General features: G+C 42.4%; 1 protein-coding gene across 1 annotated transcript in view; it reads left to right on the top strand.

Moving 5' to 3' along the window:
* PLPP1 (phospholipid phosphatase 1) overlaps positions 1-17,303 on the top strand; it is a 74,720-nt gene that overhangs the window by 40,316 nt on the left and 17,101 nt on the right. The gene's annotated exons all lie outside the window — the stretch shown is intronic.

Below are 17,303 nucleotides of genomic sequence, written 5' to 3'. Positions count from 1 at the left end.
CTCCTGTCACTGGTGCTAGCAATTAGCATGTCACTTTTAGTATACCAGTGTATACTTTAATGCTACTGGATTGCCTTTAAGGTACTTTCTTTACAACCTATAAAGATAACGACTTGCCAAATGGCCGATTCCTTTTTCAAATCGGCAAAGTAGGGCTCAGTAAAATAGGTCGGTGTGCTAGGCTTATAACCCTGACCGAGTGGGGATGTGAATGAGCAGTCTCTACTAATCTCTCTACTGATCTCTTTGGCTTTTGCAGCTCCCATTCTTGTTCAATTCTTCCTTCTCTTTCGGCTTGCTACTGCTTGCCTTTGCCTGGCTTTGGGTTGGTTGGCAAGATACCCAAATTCCTCAAAGAGGAGTAGGCAGAGAGGACACTGAAAGGACAGATGATGACTTCTCCATTCCTTATTGGTAGCTAAGGCATACTTCCCAAACTTGTCCACTTTAGCCATTCCATGGCAGATTGTTCATGTATCCTGTTTGTTAGTTTTCTTGCATCCAAAACAGTTAATAGAAACCACAGATGTTCAGCAGCAGGAGCTGTGAATTAATATTTTACTGTTCCTCTGGTGAGTGTACTTTGCTCTAGTTGCTGGTCGTCTGTCTGGAATGAGTTTGGTTACTCTACTAGACATTCAAGCTTCACTGTTTACAAAGTAGAACATCAAGAGCTTCTCTTTTCCTCTAGTATATGAATTGTGGGGTAAGTCTTCAACACCCTCAAAGCGCCTTTGTTGTTAGTGTATCTTCACACTTGATTGGTCTGGAAAAAATTTTTTAGGCTTCTGGTAGGGGAAGAAAAGGCAACTTTAAAAGCTGTTTGTTTAGTTGTGCTTAACTGTATTGTACTTCAGGACTTCAAGATGGTGATGGGATGCCTTCTAACTATTGCTAGACTGTACTAATATGTTGTGTGGCGATGTTAACTGGTTGCTCCCAACTCATTTTGGCAGTCAGGAGTTGCTAATTCTACCTTGACTGTCTTTGTGCAGACAAGCATTGGTAACCCTTAGGTAGCAGGATCTGGAATCCAGGAGACGCGCTCAACCAGGCCAGCCTGAACCTGGAAAAGGTCAGTCTTAACTGTGTCTGTAAACTTGGAGTGTCATCTTAAGCAAGGAATGGGCATATCTTATTGCTTGTAAAATCCAATCTCAAGGACAGTAAATGTGGCTTAAATAAAAGTTCTGTCAATATTTTTTTTTTTTGAGGAGGATGGGAACTTAGTAATGGCGATAGACTCTTCTCTCCAATTTTATAAAATTCTTTCTACAAGTAGGTAAAAACTAAAAAAGAAACAAAAACCCCAAGCCCCCCCCAACAAAAAACACCCCAAACTGAACAAAAACTCCCCCAAAACAAGAATAAAGAACCCCCAGAAACCAAGCTTCTGGTATTGAAGAGTTGTGTGGAACTGTAAGAATGAGAGTCTTTTTTAATGCTCAAACAATGTAGCAGGTGCTATATACAGCTTACAGTGGTTTTTAGAACTTAATTTAGGGTTGTGCTGTCACTTTCTAATATATAATGTTATAAACTTGGCAGCACAAATGACACATTAAAGCCTTGTGTAAAGGTCAGGTATATTGAATCTGATACTACTTAAACTTACATGTTATCCCCAAAATGTTAAGAATAAACGTTGTTGCATGAAGTATTATTCCTCGCTGTCTGCTGAATAATTTCATAGGGACCATAATATGCTAGGGTGGAAATAAATAAGTTCTAGTTACTGCTGATGCAAATGATGCCTCCCTAGAACTTCAAAACTTTAAAGCATACTTCCTTAAATTTTGTGGTTTTGGAATCACTTCCTGCAGTAATAATATATGAAAAAAGTAGGTTTGTAATATCAGTACTCAATAAGGAATGTGAAACACAACTGTTGCTAATGCTGTGTTGAACTTAAACCTTTGAAAGAAAAAATGTTTTAATTAATGTGTTCCTCTTCTCACATGTTCAGTGTACCTGATTTGCTTGTTGTGCCATAGTGGTCACAAAAGTCTGTGAAACAGAAACTAATTGGGACCAATCAATTTAGTGGATAAAAGTTTAAGAATCAAGTCAGATACCTGGCAATTGGGTTATGAAGTTATTCTTCATAGTTTTGGAATAACATAAATCTGTATTTTTAATACTGTATTTCAGGATGATCGTTACCTGCAGATGATGGTGAAAACTATTTTAAAAAACCTTTCTAAAATGTTACCAGAAAAAGTATTAAAACATTTCAGAAAATAAACATGCTGGCTTCTCTTAAAAGCTAATGTTTTCTACCCTTTTGAGTATACCTTAGAGATATCTTACAAAATTCTGAGTCTTTGTCTTCTGAAATTTTCATTGAACATTTTCTTATTGCTGAATTGATTTCTTCGCCCCCCCCGTATTGTTAATGTCCACAACATCTTGAAGACTCTGGAGACCTTGTAACAAGGTCTAGCATGACTGGCTTAAATACTTCTGGTACATGGCTGGATGCTTAGGAAGCCTTTGTGTATGTACAGGAGGGAACTTCTGAGGTCATCTAGTCCAACCTCCAGTTTAAAGCAGAGGTAACTGTAGAGTTTTGGCAAAGCCGTGTGCATCCTGATTTCTTCAAGAGCTCTGGAGGTGGAGATTCCACAGCCTGTTGGGAAAATCTATTCATAGAATCATAGAATCATTGAGGTTGGAAAAGACCTCTAAGATCATCGAGTCCAACCGTCAACCCAACACCACCATGCCCACTAAACCATGTCCCTAAGCACCTCATCTACACGTCTTTTAAATACCTCCAGGGATGGGGACTCAACCACTTCCCTGGGCAGCCTGTGCCAATGTTTCACCACTCTTTCAGTAAAGAAATTTTTCCTCACGTCCAATCTAAACCTCCCCTGCCGCAACTTGAGGCCATTTCCTCTCGTCCTATCACTTGTTACTTCGGAGAAAAGACCAACACCCACCTCGCTACAACCTCCTTTCAGGTAGTTGTAGAGAGCGATGAGGTCTCCCCTCAGCCTCCTTTTCTCCAGGCTGAACAGTCCCAGTTCCCTCAGCCGCTCCTCAGAAGACTTGTGCTCCAGACCCCTCACCAGCCTCGTTGCCCTTCTCTGGACACGCTCCAGCACCTCAACGTCCTTCTTGTAGTGAGGGGCCCAAAACTGAACACAGTATTCGAGGTGAGGCCTCACCAGTGCCGAGTACAGGGGCACGATCACTTCCCTACTCCTGCTGGCCACACTGTTTCTGATACAGGCCAGGATGCCATTGGCCTTCTTGGCCACCTGGGCACACTGCCGGCTCATGTTCAGCCGGCTGTCGACCAACACCCCCAGGTCCTTTTCCGCCGGGAAGCTTTCCAGCCACTCTTCCCCAAGCCTGTAGTGCTGCATGGGGTTGTTGTGGCCGAAGTGCAGGACCTGGCACTTGTCCTTGTTGAACCTCCTACAGTTGGCCTGGGCCCATCGATCCAGCCTGTCCAGGTCCCTCTGCAGAGCCTTCCTACCCTCGAGCAGATCAACACTCCCGCCCAACTTGGTGTCGTCTGCAAACTTACTGAGGGTGCACTCAATCCCCTCATCCAGATCATCAATAAAGATATTAAACAAGACCGGCCCCAGTACTGAGCTCTGGGGAACACCGCTCGTGACCGGCCGCCAGCTGGATGTAACTCCATTCACCACAACTCTCTGGGCCCGGCCGTCCAGCCAGTTTTTGACCCAGCGCAGAGTCCACCTGTCTAAGCCGTGAGCCGCCAGCTTCTCTAGGAGAATGCTGTGGGAGACAGTGTCAAAGGCCTTGCTGAAGTCCAGGTAGATCACATCCACAGCCTTTCCCTCATCCACTAGGCGGGTCACCTGGTCATAGAAGGAGATCAGGTTGGTTCAAGCAGGACCTGCCTTTCATGAATCCGTGCTGGCTGGGCCTGATCCCCTGGTTGTCCTGCTCATGCCTTGTGAGCGCCCTCAAGATGAACCGCTCCATAATCTTCCCCGGCACTGAGGTCAGGCTGACAGGCCTGTAGTTCCCCGGCTCCTCCTTTCGGCCCTTCTTGTGGATGGGCGTCACGTTGGCAAGCCTCCAGTCATCCGGGACCTCCCCCGTTAAGCAGGACTGGTGATAAATGATGGAGAGTGGCTTGGCGAGCACCTCTGCCAGCTCCCTCAGCACTCTCGGGTGGATCCCATCCGGCCCCATAGACTTGTGAGCGTCCAGGTGGCGTAGCAGGTCATTGACTGCTTCCTCTTGGATTACGGGGGGTTCATCCTGCTCGCCGTCCCTGTCTTCCAGCTCGGGGGGCCGAGTACCCTGAGGATAACTGGTCTGCCTGTTAAAGACTGAGGCAAAGAAGGCATTGAGTACCTCAGCCTCTTCCTCATCCTCAGTGACAATGTTCCCCCCTGCATCCAATAAAGGATGCAGATTCTCCTTGGCTCTCTTCTTGTCATTAATATATTTGTAAAAACTTTTTTTGTTGTCTTTAACGACGGCGGCCAGATTGCATTCTAGCTGGGCTTTTGCCTTTCTCATTTCCTCTCTGCACGACCTAACGAGATCCCTGTACTCTTCTTGAGTCGCCTGCCCCTTCTTCCACAAGCGGTAAACTCTCCTTTTTTTCCTGAGTCCCAGCAAGAGCTCCCCCTTCAGCCAGGCCGGTCGTCTTCCCCGCCTGTTCTTCTTACGGCATACAGGGACAGCCTGCTCCTGCGCCTTTAAGACTTCCTTCTTGAAGAACGTCCAGCCTTCCTGGACCCCTTTGCCCTTCAGGACCGTCTCCCACGGGACTCTCTCAACCAGCGTCCTGAACAGGCCAAAGTCCGCCCTCCGGAAGTCCATGGTTGTGGTTTTGCTGCCCCCCCCTCCTTACTTCACCAAGAAGCGAGAATTCTACCATTTCATGGTTGCTAAGCCCAAGACGGCCTCCGACCACCACATCTCCCACCAGTCCTTCTCTGTTTGTAAACAGCAGGTCGAGCGAGGCACCTCCCCTGGTAGGCTCACTTACCAGCTGTGTCAGGAAGTTGTCTTCCACACACTCCAGGAACCTCCTAGACTGCTTCCTCTCTGCCGTGTTGTATTTCCAGCAGACGTCCGGGAAGTTGAAGTCCCCCACGAGAACAAGGGCTAGCGATTGTGAGACTTCTGCCAGCCACTTGTAGAACGCTTCATCCGCCCCTTCATCCTGGTTGGGTGGTCTATAACAGACTCCCAGCAGGATATCTGCCTTGTTGGCCTTCCCCCTCATCCTTACCCATAGACACTCAACTGTACCATCATCACAATCGTTGAGCTCTATACAATCAAAACACTCCCTAACATACAGGGCCACCCCACCGCCTCTCCTTCCTCGCCTGTCCCTTCAGTCCTTCAGTCCTTCTTGCTCTTTTTCTAACCATCGGGGGACCCCCTGCCTCCTTAGCATGGCTTCTTAAAAATATCTGAACAACCTCATCATGGCATCATCTACTTTCTTCAGCACCACTGTATGCAAGCCGTCCATTCTCATGGACTTGCAAGTCCAGCTTTAAGCAATCATGGTTAGATCTTCCTTGACTAGATAGTATCTCTCTCCTCTAAACTTTACTACTAGGCATGAAGACCTGGGAGGCTGAAAAGATCTTGTTGGAAAAGACTTCAAAACCTGAGGCAAAGAAGGTATCAAGTACCTTTAGGTTTTCTATTCCCTTTGTCACAGCATAGCTCACCCTGTTCAGTGGTGGTCCCATGTTATCCTTGTCTTTCTTTTGCTGCTGACCTACCAGTTGAACACCTTTACGTTGCCCTCTGCATCCCTCAGTAGCTCCAGCCTTGGCCTTCCTAGGTCCTTCTCTGCATGCTTGGGTGATGCTTCAGTACTCATCATTGGTAGGCAGTCTGCTTCTACCTCTCACGATTTTTTGTGTCTAAACTCAGTCAGATGTTGCTTACTGAATCAAGATGGCCTCTTGTTATTCCTGCTTGTTTTCTTCCACAAGGGGATGGAATGTCTTTGTGCTCTGAGGAGGCTGTCCCTGAAATCCTACCATCTCATGGTTACTGCAACCAGGGGTGTTGCTGACATGTCCAACTAGTTCATCTTTGCTCCTGAGTAACAGATTAGCAGAGAGCACTTTTCCTGTTAGGCCTGTCCAACAGCAGTGTCAAAAAAGAAAGCTGTTGAATTACTTGCACCGTGCCATGCTGCCCTTCCAGCTGAATTTCCCTAGGAGAAGCCTTTCTGGATATGACATGCCCGAGTTCCTATGCATCCAGTCTCTAGAAATTTTAATCTGTACTTCAGCATTAGAGATGTCCAGTCTAACTAGTGGATTCTAACATATCTTGGGTTTGTCCATGTTCGTCTGTCCCATTCCGCACCCCGCACCCCCCCCCGGTGTACAACAATTACTTACTAAGCATGAAAGGAAGACTTGGCAATTCTTCAGTAGTATCTTAGTATTCTTCAGCCTTGGGCAAGACTTGAACCCTGGCCTCCAAACATCTAAGTGAACTTCCTCCTTACTGAGCTTCTCTAATGACTTTGCATCTCCTTTTTATGCATCTCCAGCTGTGCCCTATGGTGAGTTAAAAGGAGAAGGGTCAACAAATTTAATTTCTTGAACCCTTCGATTCACCAACTTTTACTCTGGAGCTTATTTACTGAGCTCTCATTTAAGGTGCAGGTTTGGAGGTGTTCCAGTCTTCCAGTCTCTTAAAACATCTACCGTTGAGGTATTGTTGGCTTGTTTCTTTTCTTCTATTGAGACATAGATATGAGGACTTTTTATCTTGTTCATATTTAAGATCTGCTCCAAACTGGATTTCATAAATGCCTGATGTGTGCCTTTGTGATGGAATTTTATTGTCCTTTTGGACTGCAACTGAAAAATCTGGATTGAATTTCAAATCTTGGTAATTGCTGGGTCCAGCTTTTGTTTTTTAAAAAAAAAAATAATTTGAGAAGTCTTCATGAATGCAGTTCACATTTTTGAAACTGAAATATTGCCACTAGTTCCATAACAACTGAAAGTGGAGGGGGCAGTATTCATTAGACAAAAAAAATGCATATAGCAAACATCTCACCCCCCACTTCTTTCATGCTCTTTAAAATGGAGAAAGAGTTTTTAGACACACGTAGCAACGTCCTATAATCTTCAGGTAAACCAAGCAGCTTTTTTTATTCCAAGCATGTAAAATGCTTAATTATCATGCTGCTGCTATGAGACATGGAACAGTTGCAGATGGGAAGGCATAAGCATAACACGTTCTTCCTTGATTAACACACCGCAAAGTTGGGAGTAGAAAGTAGGGGTTCAGATCTTTTCCAGAGAAGGATGTGAGAATATAAGTCTAAACAGTCTTTTGACAGATTAGCCCTTTAAGCAAACAATTTTAGCTATGACAGCAGATTTCTAACTAACCAATTAAGAGTGTGTGTGTGTGTGTGTATTATGCATGTGCATACGTACCACGTCCTGCATAACCTCTGTTTCTGAGCAAATAACGTGATCTGCAAATGAGTACTGACTGGATGTATTTCAAGTGGTTGCCTTAATTCTCTTCTATAGTAGATATTAAAAGGAATTTGCTGTTAAAACTTTTTGTAGCTGAAACTTGAATCACATTGTAAATCAGTTCTGAGAACATGCTTTAATTTTCAGAGCTTTGGGATCAAGTTAGAACAAAATCAATTTTTACCAATTCTTCCCAGAATCAATGTTCTTCCTTAACAGGACAGCTGAATATAAAGGAGGAGGAACAAAGCAGTGGTATGGATATTCGGAAGATGAACTGGATGCCAGCATGTTCATTTAGGCTGCTAATACCCTCCTCTTGTAGTCATGCTAAATTTGGTTGCAGTGTGCAGTACAGTTTGCTGATTTATCCTATTGCTTTAACACTGCTTAAACTAATTCCCATCAGCACAGAGTCTTGTACAGTGTGAAGTATTTTTTTTCCCCATGCATAATAGTCCTGGGTGTGTACTAAAGGGCTCTTAATCTACCTGCTCAGGCTTCCTGAGTTTACTACAAATTTTTCTTGGATGCAATATTTATTGCATTTTAGCTGAGCAGTGCAGGTTTGCAATTACTGACTTCTAAATATTTTTGTTAGGTATCACTTTTTTTAGCCTTTTTTTTACTAAGTATGGATGTTGGGGTAGGACCTGAAAGTTGAGAGTTCTGGGTTTGGAGGAACACTGAAAACCTGGTGACTGGGGGGGATCCAAGAAGCTGTCCTTCCTGTTTTTTTCATCAGCTCACTAAGCACATACACGAAAGTGAAACCTTTGAACCTGAAGTGGTAAATATTAAGCCATGTTGTACAAGTCTAGCTACTTCAGAGGCACTCTGTGCAGTCTGAACTCTGTTAGGCTCCAAAGCAGACTTGTGCAACTAACAGGGATGTGTATGTGTGTGCGAAACACTTTCCCTGAAGTTGAGTTTAACTTTGGATAGTTGAAGGTCTCTAATTTCAGTTTGTCACTTTGTTCTGTTTGTGGTAACAGATGATGCAGCTGATAAGTTTCATAATTATAATTTTATTACTAATGTACAGATTCATATCACAACTCAGATGTCTAAAGGAAGAAACAGTTCCCTACTTCAGTTGATGTGTAACTCCCATGCTGACTGCACTCAAAACAAGCTGTGTGTAGTCTGCCATTGCAAACTCAAAAATGTAATCTTCAAAGAAGTCTTTAGGAAATTAGAGCTGGCTGTTTGGACCTTGATAATTTATTTCAACACAGTTTCCAAGGTGGTGCCCTTTTACCAATTATTTGCCAGGAATTTTATTTCAGCTTTGTTTAGAGCTCTTCTGTAGGTTGTGCTCATGCACGCCAGTGAGTGCAGTTAAATCACTCAGAGCAGTTCCCAGTAGCTAGGCACCCGTGCCAGACGGCTGGTATGGGGCTAACCCGCATAACTTTGTTTTGAAGTTCAACCAAACTTTTGAAACTCTTATGTTGTCTGTTCGATGTACACCTTCAAAACTGTAACTGTGTTTAAAAAACAAACAAAAAACCCCCAAACAACCCAACATCATACATTACTTACTTCCACTTTAATGAATGCTTTTGTTTTCCCCTGTTTCATTAGATAGCCTTTGCAATTGTTTTGCTCTGGCATTTAAAGCCAAGAGACTGGGCATTTGCTTCAAGTTAACCCATCTCTATTAAACAATTGTTCCTGTCTCTCCCTCCCCTTCCCACTGTCCGCACCCCCTCACCTGTCTCTCAGTACTGGGAGTATTCCTATGATGAAGCATTATTTTGCATTAAAATAACTTAGCTTGTATGAAATGTTTCAGTCTTAAAGTTTTGTCAAAAATCAAACTGCACTTAATCATTCAAGCATAACTAAATGGATTACTTATCTAATCTGGCAGTTTCTAACAGCGTCATGAATCGGAAATGTCTCTAAAGCTGCTACAGACTTATTAACTAGTGTTTGCTAGGGGCATACTGGTATGTTGTGTATAGCATTCTGATTATTTCTGTTACGGAGCTTTTAACCTGTGAAGTGCTCTACAGCACTGAAACGTATATGTACAGGAGTTTCATCAGAGGAGTTTCATTAGTAGTTTTCACTTCTGAAAAGATACATGCAAGAAAAATCTCAAGGAGCTTGGATACCAAACCAGTTGAAAGGGATGAATGGAATGTCACATATGTGTACTACTATTCAGATGGTGCAACTTTTTCCTGAAACACTGCTTCTCAGCCTTCTGTCATTACTGTTATTCAAGATGTAACATGGCTGATTTGGGAACACTTCCAGTCCTAACGAAATTATTCACCACTTCTGAGAATTGGAGCTTAGTCGGGGCACCTACACTTAATTTTACATGGAAGGAAAAAGCTGAAATATGGTAGTGAATAAGAGTCTTTAAATATTTAAACTTTAGAAGTTTCTGGGCTACAGTGGATGATTAAATTGGGCTGTACTTGATCTAGAAGCACGAAGAGCTGCCTTTGCAGTAGAAATTAACTGGCAGTAGGGAGAATCAAATCTGAAAGGTGAACATGCTGTAACCAATTGAGATGCAGTTCTCCAATCTGGATCATGTTTCTGATCTTGCACCTCCTTTGCCCTAATGTGAATTGGCCCTTCTCAGTGGTGATGGATAGCATTCATTTTCATAACTGAAAATAAAACTCTTCACCCTTTAATGGTTTTCAGAAAAAGCTGTGCTTGCAGTCTGTCTGCTATTTCAGTAGTTTATCATGCTTAAGTTCATTAGAATTCAAAATTTGTAACTTGTGTTCAGTACACCCTGAAAATTATTTGGAAGCTAGCTATGGCTAATGGCGCAGGTAGGTGCATCTTCTCCTTCTTGGCAGAATTTCAGACTTGCAAAGCTTACGTCCAAATCAGTAGAAGGAAAGAGTCTCTTAAGATAAAACTTTGGACATGTGTATAACTGTGTATTGCTCAAACAGTACTGTAGGAACTGAAATCCCCTTAATGCTGACCGTTCTCCTGCTGCCTCCCTTCCCTTTTTACCCTTCAAAGCTAACAGAAATCTGTTGGGGGACGGGTTCTGCATGCTTGCCAAGTGCTTCATGCCTGAAACAGTTTCTTAAAGAGGGCATAATAATCAAATCCCTGATTTAACAGGGATTATCATCTTTGTTCTCATTCCCTTTATGTAAAATGATAATAATACTCCTGTGAGTCAAAACAGTATTATGTGGATAACTTGCGCAGACGTGGTTAATGGAACAGAAGCCTGTAATCTGATGCATGTGAGAGCAAACTATTAGTCTTTAGAAATGCTGGTTTCTAGTTGTAGCAAGGGGACCCCTTGCTGCTATTTTCACTTTTAATCTTTCCTGAGAGGGGATTACTAGGAAAGAGTAAACAAAGTCCTGATTTCTTTTTTTCTATCAGAGGAGGCTAACTAGAAATGTAGTGGGAAGTTAAACTTTCCCTTTGTGTGTTGAGTTAAATTGAGTGACAAAGTCAAAACTGACAAAAGAGAACTTGCTTTGTGGTGCTTTTGCAACACGCCTGTGGAATGCTGTTGCAGCATGCCAGTTGGATGGACTTCGTAATATGTTTGTGTCTGGTACGAATGCCAGGAGTTAGTAACTTCTTGCTCTCTAGATAAAACTTTGGAATACTTGGAAGTTCAAGACGCAGGTTGACTGCTGCTCATATGAAAAGGAAAAATAGTAGGGGGATGACATTTTTCCTTACTGGTTATCTTACAGTGAAGTTTATTCCTCTAGTAGTTGCTGGTACAAACCGCTGCTGACAGATGCCAAATAGCTAGCTAACTAGTCATTGCCCACTTAGATTGTTCTATCAGTGTGTAATATTTCTGTTTAAATAAATAAAACTCACATGATATCTGCATACATGTATTGTGAGATATTTCACATGTATTGTGAGATATTTCTTCAGTTTCCTGAGAGGGGGGAAAAAAGCCCCAACAAATTATGCCAGCAGAAGTTTTTAAAAAAAACTTCAAAATCTGGTCAACCTAGCAGTGAAGACAAGCCGTGTAGTACTTGTAACTGAGTAAAACTGCTTCATGTTGATCCTGAGCTTGGGAAAAGGTTACTTTATACCCCTGTTTCTTGCATTGTCTGCAGGGCTTGTTTCAAAAGGGTGGCGGGTGGTGGTGAAGGTGGTTAGAAATTAGAAAAAGACTGCCTATTTCTTCCTAGAACCTGCTAGATCTGTTTTATGTCAGTAGGATAAGCAGGGAACTTTCATTTGTGTAAGATAAGCATATGGTAAGACAGCCTGTACAAGCAAAAATGTGTAATTAACTGTCTGCAAAAAACTGAGCATAGTCTCATGCGTGTTAAGTGTCAGCATTGGCAAAGTTTTCTATCTGCCACTACTTAAAGTAGAGCTGAATGGATCTATCCCTCAGCCCAAATATGATTAGGGAATTGTGCAAGACACTAATTTTTAAGTCTCATGTCGAAACACCTTTGTCAATAAAACTGTCCAGATGAGGATTACTGAATTGGAAAGACTCTGGCAGCTTTTTCCTCTCTGCAAGTGTAAGGCTTTTTACTTAAATTTGGGTTTAACTACTGGCAGAGAAGAAATAAAGTGGAGAAATTGGGAATACTGTCTTTTGAAAATGGGTTTCTGAGTAGTTTGAGTAGTTGCTGATGTTGTTAAAACAGATGAACTGCTTGTGCATTTACTTAAACATTTCTTTGCAATAATCACAGAAGTGCTTAATTTCAGTCCTGAAACCTTTCAACCCCCACTGATCTTGAAAGTTGTACTCATTCAGGTCTAGCACTTGAGAAAAGAGCCGGTGCTGTGAAAACATGTTGATTGCTGAATGCAGAGAAAATTGACTTTAAAGAATGCGGTGCTTCAATTTGAGCATAGGACTAGCACTTTATTAAACCATGTCCTCTAGGAATATTCCCCTGACAAGCGTGGGGAGCTCTCTGGCTTACTCGACACAGATGTGCTGAGCTGCAGCTCTGTCTGGCACTTATTCCCCTCCAGATCAATGGAACGGGTAACACGAATGTCAGTGGAAGCTTTGAGTCAGACTTGGAGAATCCAGAGAACTTGAGGATAGAAAGGACTTGCTGGCTAATCCAGTGGATGGTTTTATTTGCTTTGATGTGGGAGTGTGCGTAATGTTTTGCTGGGCCTCCTGTTTTTCTCTAAGGGATCATTCCATAATTCAATAGTTATATTGGGAAGATTGCCTTATCATTCAGCCTCTGCCAGGTTTGTTGTGGCACCGCAAGATATGCTTTCTTCTGGTTTATCCCATTCTACTGTCATTTCTAACACTTTAATTTCTCACCATTTAATGCTTCACGGTGCCATATGTATTTAGCTATTTTCTAGTCTTGTGTTTCACTAAGGCTATTCATTTCCCTGTCATACTCCTACAATTTGCTTAAATGTTTCTGTATATTCAGGTGTCCTTACAAACACATTATATGGAGACATGATATCAAGCTTGTTTACTGAGCTCCAGCGTCCAGTAATTAATTTATGAAATAATGTACTTTACAAAATACTGCCAAGCAGAACTTAGAACTTAAAACATGCTCTTTCTTGCAAGTGGCAAATGATCCTTTTATTTGCTGTGTGTTCCATTTTTCTACTAATTGAAGAAATGGTGCCTTCTATCAGGTGGGCTCTGCTACCTAGGCTAAGTTGCCTTTGTGCATGGAAAGGAATAGAAAAGAATGAAATGGTTGTTGGTGTCAAGTCCTGCAAGGTAATCTGTCTTAGACTTGCTTATCTGGGATTAGAAATCCTGGCTAAAAGTGCGGAGTGGTTCAGTTCAATTATTTCTTGTAGGAATTGTTTGTGCTTCGATTATTTTTCCAGGTAATCCTTAAAAATGCAGACTTAAAATAACAAACTGTAGTGATTAATTGTAATCAGTCTTATAGCAACCTTTTTAAGAAAGTATAGCGTCTTTATTTTTGTCTTCATCATAAACCATGTGAAATTTGTGGCAAAACTAAGTTTTAAGAAAGCTAAACAGCCCTTAAATTACCTTGTTTTAAGACCTTTTTGAGATGTCTAGCTGTACTGTATACATTGGAAACTGAGAGTATACTTCAGACTTCAACTGAGACCTGAAACTGGTTTCATGTTACTGTTTAAGGCATTCTTCTAACTTGGTAGTAATATATTGCCCAAGTGGAAATAATTAAAGCTTATGCTTTTTCCTAATAAAATGAAGCCTTGTTCCTCACATCAGAAGTGATCTGTGAGGTAGGTATTGATGGAGTAAAAGCCATGGATCTCTGCAAAGCTGTTCTTTTGATGTCAGACTCTGCCATTGATGTCAGACTCTGCTATTTTGGAAAGAATCAAAACAAGACTTTGTGCTTACCAACTCTATTTCATGATACTACAGTTTCACTGGATACTGTTCTAATATTAATTTGAAAAAGATGTCCTGAAATCTGATGTGCAATTCCTACTGGGATAATTTGGCCTTTCCTTCGTTAGCGAAAGGTAGGGGTTTTGAGGGTTGTCTGTACCATTTTATAGATGTGTTTTCTAATACTTATGCATTCTTGGGACTAGTAAATACTGGTTGTTTTTTTTAAATTAAAAAAGTATTTATTTTTTAAATGCTGGCTCATAGCAAGCCAACACTTGCAGTATGATCACAAAGAAGCCTGGGCTGTGCAGCCACTGGGCTGATTTGATAGACAGGATGTTCTCCTGGCTTTGGGAAGACGTTCTTTGCATGCTGAGGAATCATTGGGAAACTTTTCCATTGTCAAACTTAGTGTTTGAAAGAGTTTTAAGTTTTGTTGAGGTTTTTTGGTGGTTTGTTTTTTTTGTTTGTCTCTGGTTTGTTTTTTTTTTTAAATATGACTGTTTTTTAAAGAAGTCTAGAGACAGCAGTATTGCAAAAGAAATTTCACTGGGATTGCACAATGTATAGGCTGGGTCAATGCTTTGTCCAAGTTGTATTTCTGGCAATACTTCATGTGCTAAGCACAACATTTTCAATCATGTACAGTATACTTATCTATGCCTGATGAGAATGCATTCAAATTTTGCAATCTTCAACTTGGAACAAGGCATTCTTAATGTTACATTGGGCTAATAAATTCCAAAAACCAAGAATGCCAGTAGTCCACAACACCTTTAAAATGGTATAGGAATTCCAAACTAAACTTAAAGAATTGTATTTATTCCTTGTCTCACTTATTAGCCTTCTGAATTCCTTCAGTTCACAATAGGTTGCCTTCAGGAATTATAGGAAACTTCGTACTATGGACAACAAGAATAGCCCCAAAGTCAGTGGATAAAATATTGGCGTAGGAGCCAGGAATTCCTCATTCTGTATCTTCTGTTCTGTAGAACACTATGCTTTGTTTTTGTGGCTCAGATGACATGTTTGTCTGAAAGACACAGAGCTCTTCAAAATGCTTATTGTATTGGCTTTCATAGTGGACTCTTGCCCAGAGATTTTAACTGGTGAAGAGTTAGAGTGCTGAAGTGGAGAAGGGATGTCTAGCTAAAATGTAATCTTAATGTTTTTGAATTTTAAACATCAGAAGATAACATATTGTCAGTACAGTTTTTCTATTTAAGAACAGAATTGAAAAATATCTGTGGAGGTGTGTGTGAATATATATATATGTATTTTCACACACATACACACACAAGTCATCTTACTCTTTTCAAGATTGCTTATTTAAGATCTGTGAAACTGAAAGTTTTCAAAGCATTATTGGCAGTGCTTTGAATCAAATATAAACTAAGATCTCTAAAATCTATGGAGGAAACAGTGGGTTTTTTCTGATGTCTGATACAGTTTCTTAATGTTATACATGCAAATTAATGCAGGAATTTTGCAGTTTCACTTGTGCACAAGGTTGTTTTATTGCCGCCTTTATGATATTTGAGTAGTGAATGTTTAACCCAATTATCTTACTGCACATTAGAGCTACCTTCATTACTCTTGGTCCGAAGAGTAGAAATGTTTCCCTTGATCAGGAATTTCCCTGGCCTCAGGCTCTCTGCCTGGCTGAGGCACCGAAACAGGGACCTGCTGGATATGGGAGGGCAGTCTGGAGAGCTATCAAAGTTTTTATTAAGTTGGCCTTGTTTGTGTATGCCAAATTATTAAGTGAGGAGTGCTGCGTTACATAGCTAAGTTGTACAGAAGCCTGGCTGAGACCTGGCTGATAGCCTGTGAAGCAGCACGGTTACAAGGCTCTGTGCATAAAGTAGAAAAAATAGTTTAAGTACAGTTTCTTTTGTCTTTCCACTTAAGACTGAATTAGAACTGTCTTTCCGTTTCGCCCTCTCTTCTTGAAGAGATGGGTGGGATTTGTTTTACAGCTGTAATACTCCTCACGGAAACTACCTGTGCAGGGGAGGACCTTGCTGAAGGCGCCCTGGACTGTCACCATCAACTGCTGAGTCCCTTCAGTCTGGACCTGCTAGAAGCCTTTACAAGTTGAAGGCAATGTTGACACTCTTTAAATGAGATAGCCAAGTATGAAGCTATTTCTACAAATATTAGATGAGGTGTTATCTTTTGCAGTTGACTGGCTAATGAACTGCCTTCCTGCCTTTCCCCCTACCCTTCAATGATAGATGATCGTGGTCTGTATGAATCGGTACATTTAACAGATATATATGTGGTATAAACATCTAGATGTGAGTTGTTAACTACTGCCTCTTGATTGTGACCAAATGTAACTAATTGGTTTGGGGTGGTTAATGTGTCATTTGTTCTTAGTCACAGTATGTGTATATCAGATAAGTAATTTTTAAAACTGATAATTTTTACAGTATTCTGGTATTTATGAAGAAGATAAAACAAATACACTGCTTTAAAGCAGTATATATTTTCCTGGTTAATGGGGGAGGTCTCGGACGACTGGAGGCTTGCCAATGTGACGCCCATCTACAAGAAGGGCCGAAAGGAGGAGCCGGGGAACTACAGGCCTGTCAGCCTGACCGCGGTGCTGGGGAAGATTATGGAGCAGTTCATCTTGAGGGCGCTCACAAGGCATGAGTGGGACAACCAGGGGATCAGGCCCAGCCAGCACGGATTCATGAAAGGCAGGTCTTGCTTGAACCAACCTGATCTCCTTCTACAACCAGGTGACCCGCCTAGTGGATGAGGGAAAGGCTGTGGATGTGGTCTACCTGGACTTCAGCAAGGCCTTTGACACCGTCTCCCACAGCATTCTCCTAGAGAAGCTGGCGGCTCACGGCTTAGACAGGTGTACTCTGCGCTGGGTCAAAAACTGGCTGGACGGCCGGGCCCAGAGAGTTGTGGTGAATGGAGTTACATCCAGTTGGCGGCCGGTCACGAGCGGTGTTCCCCAGGGCTCAGTTTTGGGGCCGGTCTTGTTCAATATCTTTATCAATGATCTGGATGAGGGGATCGAGTGCACCCTCAGTAAGTTTGCAGGCGACACCAAGTTGGGCGGGAGTGTTGATCTGCTCGAGGGTAGGAAGGCTCTGCAGAGGGACCTGGACAGGCTGGATCGATGGGCCCAGGCCAGCTGTAGGAGGTTCAACAAGGCCAAGTGCCGGGTCCTGCACTTCGGCCACAACAACCCCATGCAGCGCTACAGGCTTGGGGAAGAGTGGCTGGAAAGCTTCCCAGCGGAAAAGGACCTGAGGGTGCTGGTTGACAGCCGGCTGAACATGAGCCGGCAGTGTGCCCAGGCGGCCAAGAAGGCCAACGGCATCCTGGCCTGTATCAGAAACAGTGTGGCCAGCAGGAGTACGGAAGTGATCGTGCCCCTGTACTCGGCACTGGTGAGGCCGCACCTCGAATACTGTGTTCAGTTTTGGGCCCCTCACTACAAGAAGGACGTTGAGGTGCTGGAGCGTGTCCAGAGA

This window comes from Aptenodytes patagonicus, chromosome Z, assembly GCF_965638725.1.
Source record: "Aptenodytes patagonicus chromosome Z, bAptPat1.pri.cur, whole genome shotgun sequence".
NCBI classification, from domain to species: domain Eukaryota; kingdom Metazoa; phylum Chordata; class Aves; order Sphenisciformes; family Spheniscidae; genus Aptenodytes; species Aptenodytes patagonicus.
Note: the sequence above shows the minus strand (reverse complement) of the source record. Positions and strands in the feature narration are given on the sequence as shown.